We start from the raw sequence: 14,509 nt of genomic DNA on the forward strand, positions 1-14,509 counted from the left end.
GGCAGTGACACCATCAGAAGTATTTCGAACTAAACTTCGAAAACAAAAGTACTGAAAGTTGGGCGAGTTGGTACTCGATCATGACTTCTTTGCGCAAAGACGTACACGGACACAAGGAAAAGAGGCAAACAACGCGGGCGCCCGTGTTGTTTGCCTCTTTTCCTTGTGTCTGTGTACGTGTTTGCGCAAAAAAGTCATGAATGTTCGAAAACAAAAAACTAGAGAGACGTCAGTCTTGACTCCCGAGGCACCGGTGAGATTCGACCTCACGATCTCCTGTTTACCAGACAGGCGCTTTAACTAACTAAGCCACGGCATCTGCAGCGTCTTGTTCAGGCAGTGACACCATCAGAAGTATTTGGAACTATACTTCGAAAACAAAAAACTAGAGAGACGTTAGTCTTCACACTCGAGGCACCGGTGAGATTCGAACTCACGAACTCCTGTTCACTAGACAGGCACTTTAACCATTTAAGCCACCGCGCCTGCGCAGCGTCTTGTTAAGGCAGTCACATCATCAGAAGAATTTTGAACTAAGCATCGAAAACAAAAAACTAGAGAGACGGTTGCCTTGACTCTCGAGGCACCGGTGAGATTCGAACTCATGATCTCCTGTTTACTAGACAGGCGCTTTAACCAACTAAGCCACGGCGCCTGCGCAGCGATTTGTTCAGGCAGTGACACCATCAGAAGTATTTCGAACTAAACTTTGAAAACAAAAGTACTGAAAGTTGGGCGAGTTGGTACTCGATCATGACTTCTTTGCGCAAAGACGTACACGGACACAAGAAAAAAAGGCAAACAACACGGGCGCCCGTGTTGTTTGCCTCTTTTGCTTGTGTCCATGTACGTGTTTGCGCAAAAAAGTCATGAATATTCGAAAACAAAAACTAGAGAGACGTTAGTCTTGACTCTCGAGGCACCGGTGATATTCGAACTCACAATCTCCTGTATACTAGACAGGCGGTTTAACCAACTAAGCCACGGCGCCTGCGCAGCGTCTTGTTCAGGCAGTGACACCATCAGAAGTATTTCGAACTAAACTTCGAAAACAAAAGTACTGAAAGTTGGGCGAGTTCGTACTCGATCATGACTTCTTTGCGCAAACACGTACACGGACACAAGGAAAAGAGGCAAACAACACGGGCGCCCGTGTTGTTTGCCTCTTTTCCTTGTGTCCGTGTACGTGTTTGCGCAAAGAAGTCATGAATGTTCGAAAACAAAAAACTAGAGAGACGTTAATCTTGACTCCCGAGGCACCGGTGAGATTCCAACTCACGATCTCCTGTTTACTAGACAGGCGCTTTACCTAACTAAGCCACGGCGCCTGCGCAGCGTCTTGTTGAGGCAGTGACACCATCAGAAGTATTTCGAACTAAACTTCGAAAACAAAAACTAGAGAGACGTTTGTCTTGACTCTCGAGGCACCGGTGAGATTCGAACTCATGATCTCCTGTTTACTAGACCGGCGCTTTAACCAACTAAGCCACGGCGCCTGCGCAGCCTGTTGTTCAGGCAGTGACACCATCAGAAGTATTTCGAACTAAACTTCGAAAACAAAAAATTACAGAGAAATTTGTCTTGTCTCTCGAGGTACTGGTGAGATTCGAGCTCACTATCTCCTGTTTACTAGACAGGTGAGATAACGAACTAAGACACGGTGACTGCGCAGCATCTTCTTCAGGCAGTAATATCATTAAAAGCATTTTAAATTATACTTCAAAAACAAAAAAACTAGTAAGACGTTCGTCTTGACTCTCGAGGCACAGGTGAGATTCGAACTCACGATCTTCCTCTTACTAGACATGCGCTTTAACCAACTAAGCCACGGCGCCTGCGCAGCGTCTTGTTCAGGCAGTGACACCAACAGAAGTATTTCGAAGTAAACTTCGAAAACAAAAAACTAGATTGCCGTTTGTCTTGACTCTCGAGGCACCGGTGAGATTCGAACTCACGATCTCTTGTTTACTAGACAGGCGCTTTAACTAACTGAGCCACGGCGCCTGCGCAGCGCCTTGTTCAGTCAGTGACACCATCAGAAGTATTTCGAACTAAACTTCGAAAACAAAAAAACTAGAGAGACGTTTGTCTTGACTCTCCAGGCACCGGTGAGATTCGAACTCATGATGTCCTGTTTACTAGACAGGCGCTTTAACCAACTAAGCCACGGCGGCTGCGCAGCGTCTAGCTCAGGCAGTGACACCATCAGAAGTATTTCGAACTAAACTTCGAAAACAAAAAACTAGAGAGACGTTTGTCTTGACTCTCGAGGCACCGGTGAGATTCGAACTCACGATCTCCTGTTTACTAGACAGGCGCTTTAACTAAAGAAGCATCGGCGCCTGCGCAGCGTCTTGTTCAGGCAGTGACACCATCAGAAGTATTTCGAACTAAACTTCGAAAACAAAAAACTAGAGAGACGTTTGTCTTTACTCTCGAGGCACCGCTGAGATTCGAACTCACGATTTCTTGTTTACTAGGCAGGCGCTTTAACCAACTAAGCCATAGCGCCTGCGCGGCGTCTCGTTGAGGCAGTGACACCATTAGAAGTATTTCGAACTATACTTCGAAAACAAAAAATGACAAAGAAATTTGTCTTGTCTCTCGAGGTGCCGGTGAGATTCGAGCTCACTATCTCCTGTTTACTAGACAAATGAGATAACAAACTAAGACACGGTGACTTCGCAGCATCTTCTTCAGGCAGTGACACGATTAGAAGCATTTTAAATTATACTTCAAAAACAAAAAAACTAGAGAGAGGTTTGTCTTGACTCTCGAGGCACCGGTGAGATTCGAACTCACGATCTCCTGTTTACTAGACAGGCGCTTTAACTAGAGAAGCCACGGCGCCTTCGCAGCGTTTTGTTCAGGCAGTGACACCATCAGAAGTATTTGGAACTATACTTCGAAAACAAAAAACTAGAGAGACGTTAGTCTTCACTCTCGAGGCCCCGGTGAGATTCGAACTCACGATCTCCTGTTCACTAGACAGGCGCTTTAACCAACTAAGCCACCGCGCCTGCGCAGCGTCTTGTTAAGGCAGTCACATCATCACAAGAATTTCGAACTAAACATCGAAAACAAAAAACTTGAGAGACAGTTGCCTTGACTCTCGAGGCACCGGTGAGATTCGAACTCATGATCTCCTGTTTACTAGACAGGCGCTTTAACCAGCTAAGCCACGGCGCCTGCGCAGCGTCTTGTTCAGGCAGTGACGCCATCAGAAGTATTTTGAACTAAACTTCGAAAACAAAAACCTAGAGAAAGGTTTGCCTTGACTCTCGAGGCACCGGTGATATTCGAACTCACAATCTCCTGTTTACTAGACAAGCGGTTTAACCAACTAAGCCACGGCGCCTGCGCAGCGTCTTCTTCAGGCAGTGACACCACCAGAAGTATTTCTAACTAAACTTCGAGAACGAAAAGCTAGAGAGACGTTTTCTTGACTCTCGAGGCACTGGTGAGATTCGAACTCACGATCTCCTGTTTACTAGACAGGCGCTCTAACCAACTAAGCCACGGCACCTGTGCAGCGTCTTGTTCAGGCAGTGACACCATCAGAAGTATTTCGAACTAAACCTTGAAAACAAAAAAACTAGAGAGACGTTAGTCTTGACTCTCGAGGCACCGGTGAGATTCGAACTCGCGATCTCCTGTTTACTAGACAGGCGGTTTAACCAACTAAGCCACAGCGCCTACTCAGCGTCTTGTTCAGGCAGTGACACCATCAGAAGTATTTCTAACTAAACATCGAAAACAAAAAAAACTAGAGAGACGTTAGTGTCGACTCTCGAGGCACCGGTGAGATTCGAACTCATAATCTTCTGTTTACTAGACAGGCGCTTTAACCAACTAAGCCACGGCGCCTGCGCAGCCTGTTGTTCAGGCAGTGACACCATCAGAAGTATTTCGAACTAAACTTCGAAAACAAGAAGCTAGAGAGATGTTTGTCTTGACTCTCGAGGCACCGGTGAGATTTGAACTCACGATCTCCTGTTTACTAGACAGGCGCTTTAACCAACTAAGCCACGGCACCTGTGCAGCGTCTTGATCAGGCAGTGACACCATCAGAAGTATTTCGAACTAAACTTCGAAAACAAAATTACTGAAAGTTGGGCGAGTTCGTACTCGATCATGACTTCTTTGCGCAAACACGTACACGGACACAAGGAAAAGAGGCAAACAACACGGGCGCCCGTGTTGTTTGCCTCTTTTCCTTGTGTCCGTGTACGTGTTTGCGCAAAGAAGTCATGAATGTTCAAAAACAAAAACTAGAGAGACGATAGTCTTGACTCCCGAGGCACCATTGAGATTCGAACTCACGATCTCCTGTTTACTAGACAGGCGCTTTAACTAACTAAGCCACAGCGCCTGCACAGCGTCTTGTTCAGGCAGTGACACCATCAGAAGTATTTCGAACTATACTTCGAAAACAAAAAACTAGAGAGACGTTAGTCTTGACTCTCGAGGCACCGGTGAGATTCGAACTCACGATCTCCTGTTTACTAGACAGGACTAAGCCACGGTGCCTGCGCAGCGTTTTGTTCAGGCAGTGACACCATCAGAAGTATTTCGAACTAAACTTCGAAAACAAAAGTACTGAATGTTGGGCGAGTTGGTACTCGATCATGACTTCTTTGCGCAAAGACGTACACGGACACAAGGAAAAGAGGCAAACAACGCGGGCGCCCGTGTTGTTCGCCTCTTTTCCTTGTGTCCGTGTACGTGTTTGCGCAAAAAAGTCATGAATGTTCGAAAACAAAAAACTAGAGAGACGTCAGTCTTGACTCCCGAGGCACCGGTGAGATTCGACCTCACGATCTCCTGTTTACCAGACAGGCGCTTTAACTAACTAAGCCACGGCGTCTGCAGCGTCTTGTTCAGGCAGTGACACCATCAGAAGTATTTCGAACTATACTTCGAAAACAAAAAACTAAAGAGACGTTAGTCTTGACTCTCGAGGCACCGGTGAGATTCGAACTCATAATCTTCTGTTTACTAGACAGGCGCTTTAACTAACTAAGCCACGGCGCCTGCGCAGCCTGTTGTTCAGGCGGTGACACCATCAGAAGTATTTCGAACTAAACTTCGAAAACAAAAAGCTAGAGAGATGTTTGTCTTGACTCTCGAGGCACCGGTGAGATTCGAACTCATGATCTCCTGTTTACTAGACAGGCGCTTTAACAAACTAAGCCACGGCACCTGTGCAGCGTCTTGTTCAGGCAGTGACACCATCAGAAGTATTTCGAACTAAACTTCGAAAACAAAAAACTAGAGAGACGTTAGTCTTGACTCCTGAGGCACCGGTGAGATTCGAACTCACGATCTCCTGTTTACTAGACAGGCGCTTTAACTAAGCCACGGCGCCTGCGCAGCGTCTTGTTCAGGCAGTGACACCATCTGAAGTATTTCGAACTATACTTCGAAAACAAAAAAACTAGAGAGACGTTTGTCTTGACTCTCGAGGCACCGGTGAGATTCGAACTCATGATCTCCTGTTTACTAGACAGGCGCTTTAACCAACTAAGCCACGGCGCCTGCGCAGCGATTTGTTCAGGCAGTGACACCATCAGAAGTATTTCGAACTAAACTTTGAAAACAAAAGTACTGAAAGTTGGGCGAGTTGGTACTCGATCATGACTTCTTTGCGCAAAGACGTACACGGACACAAGAAAAAAAGGCAAACAACACGGGCGCCCGTGTTTTTTGCCTCTTTTGCTTGTGTCCGTGTACGTGTTTGCGCAAAAAAGTCATGAATATTCGAAAACAAAAACTAGAGAGACGTTAGTCTTGACTCTCGAGGCACCGGTGATATTCGAACTCACAATCTCCTGTATACTAGACAGGCGGTTTAACCAACTAAGCCACGGCGCCTGCGCAGCGTCTTGTTCAGGCAGTGACACCATCAGAAGTATTTCGAACTAAACTTCGAAAACAAAAGTACTGAAAGTTGGGCGAGTTCGTACTCGATCATGACTTCTTTGCGCAAACACGTACACGGACACAAGGAAAAGAGGCAAACAACACGGGCGCCCGTGTTGTTTGCCTCTTTTCCTTGTGTCCGTGTACGTGTTTGCGCAAAGAAGTCATGAATGTTCGAAAACAAAAAACTAGAGAGACGTTAATCTTGACTCCCGAGGCACCGGTGAGATTCGAACTCACGATCTCCTGTTTACTAGACAGGCGCTTTACCTAACTAAGCCACGGCGCCTGCGCAGCGTCTTGTTCAGGCAGTGACACCATCAGAAGTATTTCGAACTAAACTTCGAAAACAAAAACTAGAGAGACGTTTGTCTTGACTCTCGAGGCACCGGTGAGATTCGAACTCATGATCTCCTGTTTACTAGACCGGCGCTTTAACCAACTAAGCCACGGCGCCTGCGCAGCCTGTTGTTCAGGCAGTGACACCATCAGAAGTATTTCGAACTAAACTTCGAAAACAAAAAATTACAGAGAAATTTGTCTTGTCTCTCGAGGTACTGGTGAGATTCGAGCTCACTATCTCCTGTTTACTAGACAGGTGAGATAACGAACTAAGACACGGTGACTGCGCAGCATCTTCTTCAGGCAGTGATATCATTAAAAGCATTTTAAATTATACTTCAAAAACAAAAAAACTAGTAAGACGTTCGTCTTGACTCTCGAGGCACAGGTGAGATTCGAACTCACGATCTTCCTCTTACTAGACATGCGCTTTAACCAACTAAGCCACGGCGCCTGCGCAGCGTCTTGTTCAGGCAGTGACACCAACAGAAGTATTTCGAAGTAAACTTCGAAAACAAAAAACTAGATTGCCGTTTGTCTTGACTCTCGAGGCACCGGTGAGATTCGAACTCACGATCTCTTGTTTACTAGACAGGCGCTTTAACTAACTGAGCCACGGCGCCTGCGCAGCGCCTTGTTCAGTCAGTGACACCATCAGAAGTATTTCGAACTAAACTTCGAAAACAAAAAAACTAGAGAGACGTTTGTCTTGACTCTCCGGGCACCGGTGAGATTCGAACTCATGATGTCCTGTTTACTAGACAGGCGCTTTAACCAACTAAGCCACGGCGGCTGCGCAGCGTCTAGCTCAGGCAGTGACACCATCAGAAGTATTTCGAACTAAACTTCGAAAACAAAAAACTAGAGAGACGTTTGTCTTGACTCTCGAGGCACCGGTGAGATTCGAACTCACGATCTCCTGTTTACTAGACAGGCGCTTTAACTAAAGAAGCATCGGCGCCTGCGCAGCGTCTTGTTCAGGCAGTGACACCATCAGAAGTATTTCGAACTAAACTTCGAAAACAAAAAACTAGAGAGACGTTTGTCTTTACTCTCGAGGCACCGCTGAGATTCGAACTCACGATTTCTTGTTTACTAGGCAGGCGCTTTAACCAACTAAGCCATAGCGCCTGCGCGGCGTCTCGTTGAGGCAGTGACACCATTAGAAGTATTTCGAACTATACTTCGAAAACAAAAAATGACAAAGAAATTTGTCTTGTCTCTCGAGGTGCCGGTGAGATTCGAGCTCACTATCTCCTGTTTACTAGACAGGTGAGATAACAAACTAAGACACAGTGACTTCGCAGCATCTTCTTCAGGCAGTGACACGATTAGAAGCATTTTAAATTATACTTCAAAAACAAAAAAACTAGAGAGAGGTTTGTCTTGACTCTCGAGGCACCGGTGAGATTCGAACTCACGATCTCCTGTTTACTAGACAGGCGCTTTAACTAGAGAAGCCACGGCGCCTTCGCAGCGTTTTGTTCAGGCAGTGACACCATCAGAAGTATTTGGAACTATACTTCGAAAACAAAAAACTAGAGAGACGTTAGTCTTCACTCTCGAGGCCCCGGTGAGATTCGAACTCACGATCTCCTGTTCACTAGACAGGCGCTTTAACCAACTAAGCCACCGCGCCTGCGCAGCGTCTTGTTAAGGCAGTCACATCATCACAAGAATTTCGAACTAAACATCGAAAACAAAAAACTTGAGAGACGGTTGCCTTGACTCTCGAGGCACCGGTGAGATTCGAACTCATGATCTCCTGTTTACTAGACAGGCGCTTTAACCAGCTAAGCCACGGCGCCTGCGCAGCGTCTTGTTCAGGCAGTGACGCCATCAGAAGTATTTTGAACTAAACTTCGAAAACAAAAACCTAGAGAAAGGTTTGCCTTGACTCTCGAGGCACCGGTGATATTCGAACTCACAATCTCCTGTTTACTAGACAAGCGGTTTAACCAACTAAGCCACGGCGCCTGCGCAGCGTCTTCTTCAGGCAGTGACACCACCAGAAGTATTTCTAACTAAACTTCGAGAACGAAAAGCTAGAGAGACGTTTTCTTGACTCTCGAGGCACTGGTGAGATTCGAACTCACGATCTCCTGTTTACTAGACAGGCGCTCTAACCAACTAAGCCACGGCACCTGTGCAGCGTCTTGTTCAGGCAGTGACACCATCAGAAGTATTTCGAACTAAACCTTGAAAACAAAAAAACTAGAGAGACGTTAGTCTTGACTCTCGAGGCACCGGTGAGATTCGAACTCGCGATCTCCTGTTTACTAGACAGGCGGTTTAACCAACTAAGCCACAGCGCCTACTCAGCGTCTTGTTCAGGCAGTGACACCATCAGAAGTATTTCTAACTAAACATCGAAAACAAAAAAAAACTAGAGAGACGTTAGTGTCGACTCTCGAGGCACCGGTGAGATTCGAACTCATAATCTTCTGTTTACTAGACAGGCGCTTTAACCAACTAAGCCACGGCGCCTGCGCCGCCTGTTGTTCAGGCAGTGACACCATCAGAAGTATTTCGAACTAAACTTCGAAAACAAGAAGCTAGAGAGATGTTTGTCTTGACTCTCGAGGCACCGGTGAGATTTGAACTCACGATCTCCTGTTTACTAGACAGGCGCTTTAACCAACTAAGCCACGGCACCTGTGCAGCGTCTTGATCAGGCAGTGACACCATCAGAAGTATTTCGAACTAAACTTCGAAAACAAAATTACTGAAAGTTGGGCGAGTTCGTACTCGATCATGACTTCTTTGCGCAAACACGTACACGGACACAAGGAAAAGAGGCAAACAACACGGGCGCCCGTGTTGTTTGCCTCTTTTCCTTGTGTCCGTGTACGTGTTTGCGCAAAGAAGTCATGAATGTTCAAAAACAAAAACTAGAGAGACGATAGTCTTGACTCCCGAGGCACCATTGAGATTCGAACTCACGATCTCCTGTTTACTAGACAGGCGCTTTAACTAACTAAGCCACAGCGCCTGCAAGGCGTCTTGTTCAGGCAGTGACACCATCAGAAGTATTTCGAACTATACTTCGAAAACAAAAAACTAGAGAGACGTTAGTCTTGACTCTCGAGGCACCGGTGAGATTCGAACTCACGATCTCCTGTTTACTAGACAGGACTAAGCCACGGTGCCTGCGCAGCGTTTTGTTCAGGCAGTGACACCATCAGAAGTATTTCGAACTAAACTTCGAAAACAAAAGTACTGAATGTTGGGCGAGTTGGTACTCGATCATGACTTCTTTGCGCAAAGACGTACACGGACACAAGGAAAAGAGGCAAACAACGCGGGCGCCCGTGTTGTTTGCCTCTTTTCCTTGTGTCCGTGTACGTGTTTGCGCAAAAAAGTCATGAATGTTCGAAAACAAAAAACTAGAGAGACGTCAGTCTTGACTCCCGAGGCACCGGTGAGATTCGACCTCACGATCTCCTGTTTACCAGACAGGCGCTTTAACTAACTAAGCCACGGCGTCTGCAGCGTCTTGTTCAGGCAGTGACACCATCAGAAGTATTTCGAACTATACTTCGAAAACAAAAAACTAAAGAGACGTTAGTCTTGACTCTCGAGGCACCGGTGAGATTCGAACTCATAATCTTCTGTTTACTAGACAGGCGCTTTAACTAACTAAGCCACGGCGCCTGCGCAGCCTGTTGTTCAGGCGGTGACACCATCAGAAGTATTTCGAACTAAACTTCGAAAACAAAAAGCTAGAGAGATGTTTGTCTTGACTCTCGAGGCACCGGTGAGATTTGAACTCACGATCTCCTGTTTACTAGACAGGCGCTTTAACCAACTAAGCCACGGCACCTGTGCAGCGTCTTGATCAGGCAGTGACACCATCAGAAGTATTTCGAACTAAACTTCGAAAACAAAATTACTGAAAGTTGGGCGAGTTCGTACTCGATCATGACTTCTTTGCGCAAACACGTACACGGACACAAGGAAAAGAGGCAAACAACACGGGCGCCCGTGTTGTTTGCCTCTTTTCCTTGTGTCCGTGTACGTGTTTGCGCAAAGAAGTCATGAATGTTCAAAAACAAAAACTAGAGAGACGATAGTCTTGACTCCCGAGGCACCATTGAGATTCGAACTCACGATCTCCTGTTTACTAGACAGGCGCTTTAACTAACTAAGCCACAGCGCCTGCACAGCGTCTTGTTCAGGCAGTGACACCATCAGAAGTATTTCGAACTATACTTCGAAAACAAAAAACTAGAGAGACGTTAGTCTTGACTCTCGAGGCACCGGTGAGATTCGAACTCACGATCTCCTGTTTACTAGACAGGACTAAGCCACGGTGCCTGCGCAGCGTTTTGTTCAGGCAGTGACACCATCAGAAGTATTTCGAACTAAACTTCGAAAACAAAAGTACTGAATGTTGGGCGAGTTGGTACTCGATCATGACTTCTTTGCGCAAAGACGTACACGGACACAAGGAAAAGAGGCAAACAACGCGGGCGCCCGTGTTGTTTGCCTCTTTTCCTTGTGTCCGTGTACGTGTTTGCGCAAAAAAGTCATGAATGTTCGAAAACAAAAAACTAGAGAGACGTCAGTCTTGACTCCCGAGGCACCGGTGAGATTCGACCTCACGATCTCCTGTTTACCAGACAGGCGCTTTAACTAACTAAGCCACGGCGTCTGCAGCGTCTTGTTCAGGCAGTGACACCATCAGAAGTATTTCGAACTATACTTCGAAAACAAAAAACTAAAGAGACGTTAGTCTTGACTCTCGAGGCACCGGTGAGATTCGAACTCATAATCTTCTGTTTACTAGACAGGCGCTTTAACTAACTAAGCCACGGCGCCTGCGCAGCCTGTTGTTCAGGCGGTGACACCATCAGAAGTATTTCGAACTAAACTTCGAAAACAAAAAGCTAGAGAGATGTTTGTCTTGACTCTCGAGGCACCGGTGAGATTCGAACTCATGATCTCCTGTTTACTAGACAGGCGCTTTAACAAACTAAGCCACGGCACCTGTGCAGCGTCTTGTTCAGGCAGTGACACCATCAGAAGTATTTCGAACTAAACTTCGAAAACAAAAAACTAGAGAGACGTTAGTCTTGACTCCTGAGGCACCGGTGAGATTCGAACTCACGATCTCCTGTTTACTAGACAGGCGCTTTAACTAAGCCACGGCGCCTGCGCAGCGTCTTGTTCAGGCAGTGACACCATCTGAAGTATTTCGAACTATACTTCGAAAACAAAAAAACTAGAGAGACGTTTGTCTTGACTCTCGAGGCACCGGTGAGATTCGAACTCATGATCTCCTGTTTACTAGACAGGCGCTTTAACCAACTAAGCCACGGCGCCTGCGCAGCGATTTGTTCAGGCAGTGACACCATCAGAAGTATTTCGAACTAAACTTTGAAAACAAAAGTACTGAAAGTTGGGCGAGTTGGTACTCGATCATGACTTCTTTGCGCAAAGACGTACACGGACACAAGAAAAAAAGGCAAACAACACGGGCGCCCGTGTTGTTTGCCTCTTTTGCTTGTGTCCGTGTACGTGTTTGCGCAAAAAAGTCATGAATATTCGAAAACAAAAACTAGAGAGACGTTAGTCTTGACTCTCGAGGCACCGGTGATATTCGAACTCACAATCTCCTGTATACTAGACAGGCGGTTTAACCAACTAAGCCACGGCGCCTGCGCAGCGTCTTGTTCAGGCAGTGACACCATCAGAAGTATTTCGAACTAAACTTCGAAAACAAAAGTACTGAAAGTTGGGCGAGTTCGTACTCGATCATGACTTCTTTGCGCAAACACGTACACGGACACAAGGAAAAGAGGCAAACAACACGGGCGCCCGTGTTGTTTGCCTCTTTTCCTTGTGTCCGTGTACGTGTTTGCGCAAAGAAGTCATGAATGTTCGAAAACAAAAAACTAGAGAGACGTTAATCTTGACTCCCGAGGCACCGGTGAGATTCGAACTCACGATCTCCTGTTTACTAGACAGGCGCTTTACCTAACTAAGCCACGGCGCCTGCGCAGCGTCTTGTTCAGGCAGTGACACCATCAGAAGTATTTCGAACTAAACTTCGAAAACAAAAACTAGAGAGACGTTTGTCTTGACTCTCGAGGCACCGGTGAGATTCGAACTCATGATCTCCTGTTTACTAGACCGGCGCTTTAACCAACTAAGCCACGGCGCCTGCGCAGCCTGTTGTTCAGGCAGTGACACCATCAGAAGTATTTCGAACTAAACTTCGAAAACAAAAAATTACAGAGAAATTTGTCTTGTCTCTCGAGGTACTGGTGAGATTCGAGCTCACTATCTCCTGTTTACTAGACAGGTGAGATAACGAACTAAGACACGGTGACTGCGCAGCATCTTCTTCAGGCAGTGATATCATTAAAAGCATTTTAAATTATACTTCAAAAACAAAAAAACTAGTAAGACGTTCGTCTTGACTCTCGAGGCACAGGTGAGATTCGAACTCACGATCTTCCTCTTACTAGACATGCGCTTTAACCAACTAAGCCACGGCGCCTGCGCAGCGTCTTGTTCAGGCAGTGACACCAACAGAAGTATTTCGAAGTAAACTTCGAAAACAAAAAACTAGATTGCCGTTTGTCTTGACTCTCGAGGCACCGGTGAGATTCGAACTCACGATCTCTTGTTTACTAGACAGGCGCTTTAACTAACTGAGCCACGGCGCCTGCGCAGCGCCTTGTTCAGTCAGTGACACCATCAGAAGTATTTCGAACTAAACTTCGAAAACAAAAAAACTAGAGAGACGTTTGTCTTGACTCTCCGGGCACCGGTGAGATTCGAACTCATGATGTCCTGTTTACTAGACAGGCGCTTTAACCAACTAAGCCACGGCGGCTGCGCAGCGTCTAGCTCAGGCAGTGACACCATCAGAAGTATTTCGAACTAAACTTCGAAAACAAAAAACTAGAGAGACGTTTGTCTTGACTCTCGAGGCACCGGTGAGATTCGAACTCACGATCTCCTGTTTACTAGACAGGCGCTTTAACTAAAGAAGCATCGGCGCCTGCGCAGCGTCTTGTTCAGGCAGTGACACCATCAGAAGTATTTCGAACTAAACTTCGAAAACAAAAAACTAGAGAGACGTTTGTCTTTACTCTCGAGGCACCGCTGAGATTCGAACTCACGATTTCTTGTTTACTAGGCAGGCGCTTTAACCAACTAAGCCATAGCGCCTGCGCGGCGTCTCGTTGAGGCAGTGACACCATTAGAAGTATTTCGAACTATACTTCGAAAACAAAAAATGACAAAGAAATTTGTCTTGTCTCTCGAGGTGCCGGTGAGATTCGAGCTCACTATCTCCTGTTTACTAGACAGGTGAGATAACAAACTAAGACACAGTGACTTCGCAGCATCTTCTTCAGGCAGTGACACGATTAGAAGCATTTTAAATTATACTTCAAAAACAAAAAAACTAGAGAGAGGTTTGTCTTGACTCTCGAGGCACCGGTGAGATTCGAACTCACGATCTCCTGTTTACTAGACAGGCGCTTTAACTAGAGAAGCCACGGCGCCTTCGCAGCGTTTTGTTCAGGCAGTGACACCATCAGAAGTATTTGGAACTATACTTCGAAAACAAAAAACTAGAGAGACGTTAGTCTTCACTCTCGAGGCCCCGGTGAGATTCGAACTCACGATCTCCTGTTCACTAGACAGGCGCTTTAACCAACTAAGCCACCGCGCCTGCGCAGCGTCTTGTTAAGGCAGTCACATCATCACAAGAATTTCGAACTAAACATCGAAAACAAAAAACTTGAGAGACGGTTGCCTTGACTCTCGAGGCACCGGTGAGATTCGAACTCATGATCTCCTGTTTACTAGACAGGCGCTTTAACCAGCTAAGCCACGGCGCCTGCGCAGCGTCTTGTTCAGGCAGTGACGCCATCAGAAGTATTTTGAACTAAACTTCGAAAACAAAAACCTAGAGAAAGGTTTGCCTTGACTCTCGAGGCACCGGTGATATTCGAACTCACAATCTCCTGTTTACTAGACAAGCGGTTTAACCAACTAAGCCACGGCGCCTGCGCAGCGTCTTCTTCAGGCAGTGACACCACCAGAAGTATTTCTAACTAAACTTCGAGAACGAAAAGCTAGAGAGACGTTTTCTTGACTCTCGAGGCACTGGTGAGATTCGAACTCACGATCTCCTGTTCACTAGACAGGCGCTCTAACCAACTAAGCCACGGCACCTGTGCAGCGTCTTGTTCAGGCAGTGACACCATCAGAAGTATTTCGAACT

The 14,509-nt window shown here is 46.3% G+C and overlaps 18 non-coding genes across 18 annotated transcripts; all 18 read right to left on the reverse strand.

Moving 5' to 3' along the window:
- Positions 1–581: 581 nt before the first annotated feature.
- On the reverse strand, positions 582–655 carry TRNAT-AGU (transfer RNA threonine (anticodon AGU)). The gene has a single exon. It is a non-coding gene; the product is annotated as a tRNA-Thr (tRNA).
- A 599-nt stretch (positions 656–1,254) lies between these two features.
- TRNAT-AGU (transfer RNA threonine (anticodon AGU)) lies at positions 1,255–1,328 on the reverse strand. Its single transcript has one exon. It is a non-coding gene; the product is annotated as a tRNA-Thr (tRNA).
- Positions 1,329–2,946: 1,618 nt separating this feature from the next.
- Positions 2,947–3,020, reverse strand: TRNAT-AGU (transfer RNA threonine (anticodon AGU)). The gene has a single exon. It is a non-coding gene; the product is annotated as a tRNA-Thr (tRNA).
- Positions 3,021–3,115: 95 nt separating this feature from the next.
- Positions 3,116–3,189, reverse strand: TRNAT-AGU (transfer RNA threonine (anticodon AGU)). Its single transcript has one exon. It is a non-coding gene; the product is annotated as a tRNA-Thr (tRNA).
- Positions 3,190–3,452: 263 nt separating this feature from the next.
- TRNAT-AGU (transfer RNA threonine (anticodon AGU)) lies at positions 3,453–3,526 on the reverse strand. Its single transcript has one exon. It is a non-coding gene; the product is annotated as a tRNA-Thr (tRNA).
- Positions 3,527–3,962: 436 nt separating this feature from the next.
- On the reverse strand, positions 3,963–4,036 carry TRNAT-AGU (transfer RNA threonine (anticodon AGU)). Its single transcript has one exon. It is a non-coding gene; the product is annotated as a tRNA-Thr (tRNA).
- A 1,428-nt stretch (positions 4,037–5,464) lies between these two features.
- Positions 5,465–5,538, reverse strand: TRNAT-AGU (transfer RNA threonine (anticodon AGU)). Its single transcript has one exon. It is a non-coding gene; the product is annotated as a tRNA-Thr (tRNA).
- A 599-nt stretch (positions 5,539–6,137) lies between these two features.
- TRNAT-AGU (transfer RNA threonine (anticodon AGU)) lies at positions 6,138–6,211 on the reverse strand. The gene has a single exon. It is a non-coding gene; the product is annotated as a tRNA-Thr (tRNA).
- A 1,618-nt stretch (positions 6,212–7,829) lies between these two features.
- Positions 7,830–7,903, reverse strand: TRNAT-AGU (transfer RNA threonine (anticodon AGU)). Its single transcript has one exon. It is a non-coding gene; the product is annotated as a tRNA-Thr (tRNA).
- Positions 7,904–7,998: 95 nt separating this feature from the next.
- Positions 7,999–8,072, reverse strand: TRNAT-AGU (transfer RNA threonine (anticodon AGU)). Its single transcript has one exon. It is a non-coding gene; the product is annotated as a tRNA-Thr (tRNA).
- Positions 8,073–8,335: 263 nt separating this feature from the next.
- On the reverse strand, positions 8,336–8,409 carry TRNAT-AGU (transfer RNA threonine (anticodon AGU)). Its single transcript has one exon. It is a non-coding gene; the product is annotated as a tRNA-Thr (tRNA).
- Positions 8,410–8,846: 437 nt separating this feature from the next.
- On the reverse strand, positions 8,847–8,920 carry TRNAT-AGU (transfer RNA threonine (anticodon AGU)). The gene has a single exon. It is a non-coding gene; the product is annotated as a tRNA-Thr (tRNA).
- A 1,093-nt stretch (positions 8,921–10,013) lies between these two features.
- On the reverse strand, positions 10,014–10,087 carry TRNAT-AGU (transfer RNA threonine (anticodon AGU)). Its single transcript has one exon. It is a non-coding gene; the product is annotated as a tRNA-Thr (tRNA).
- Positions 10,088–11,515: 1,428 nt separating this feature from the next.
- On the reverse strand, positions 11,516–11,589 carry TRNAT-AGU (transfer RNA threonine (anticodon AGU)). The gene has a single exon. It is a non-coding gene; the product is annotated as a tRNA-Thr (tRNA).
- A 599-nt stretch (positions 11,590–12,188) lies between these two features.
- Positions 12,189–12,262, reverse strand: TRNAT-AGU (transfer RNA threonine (anticodon AGU)). Its single transcript has one exon. It is a non-coding gene; the product is annotated as a tRNA-Thr (tRNA).
- Positions 12,263–13,880: 1,618 nt separating this feature from the next.
- Positions 13,881–13,954, reverse strand: TRNAT-AGU (transfer RNA threonine (anticodon AGU)). The gene has a single exon. It is a non-coding gene; the product is annotated as a tRNA-Thr (tRNA).
- A 95-nt stretch (positions 13,955–14,049) lies between these two features.
- On the reverse strand, positions 14,050–14,123 carry TRNAT-AGU (transfer RNA threonine (anticodon AGU)). Its single transcript has one exon. It is a non-coding gene; the product is annotated as a tRNA-Thr (tRNA).
- A 263-nt stretch (positions 14,124–14,386) lies between these two features.
- TRNAT-AGU (transfer RNA threonine (anticodon AGU)) lies at positions 14,387–14,460 on the reverse strand. Its single transcript has one exon. It is a non-coding gene; the product is annotated as a tRNA-Thr (tRNA).
- Between the last annotated feature and the right edge of the window lie 49 nt (positions 14,461–14,509).

The sequence above is a fragment of the Rhipicephalus microplus genome, chromosome 5 (assembly GCF_043290135.1).
Source record: "Rhipicephalus microplus isolate Deutch F79 chromosome 5, USDA_Rmic, whole genome shotgun sequence".
NCBI classification, from domain to species: Eukaryota; Metazoa; Arthropoda; class Arachnida; order Ixodida; family Ixodidae; genus Rhipicephalus; species Rhipicephalus microplus.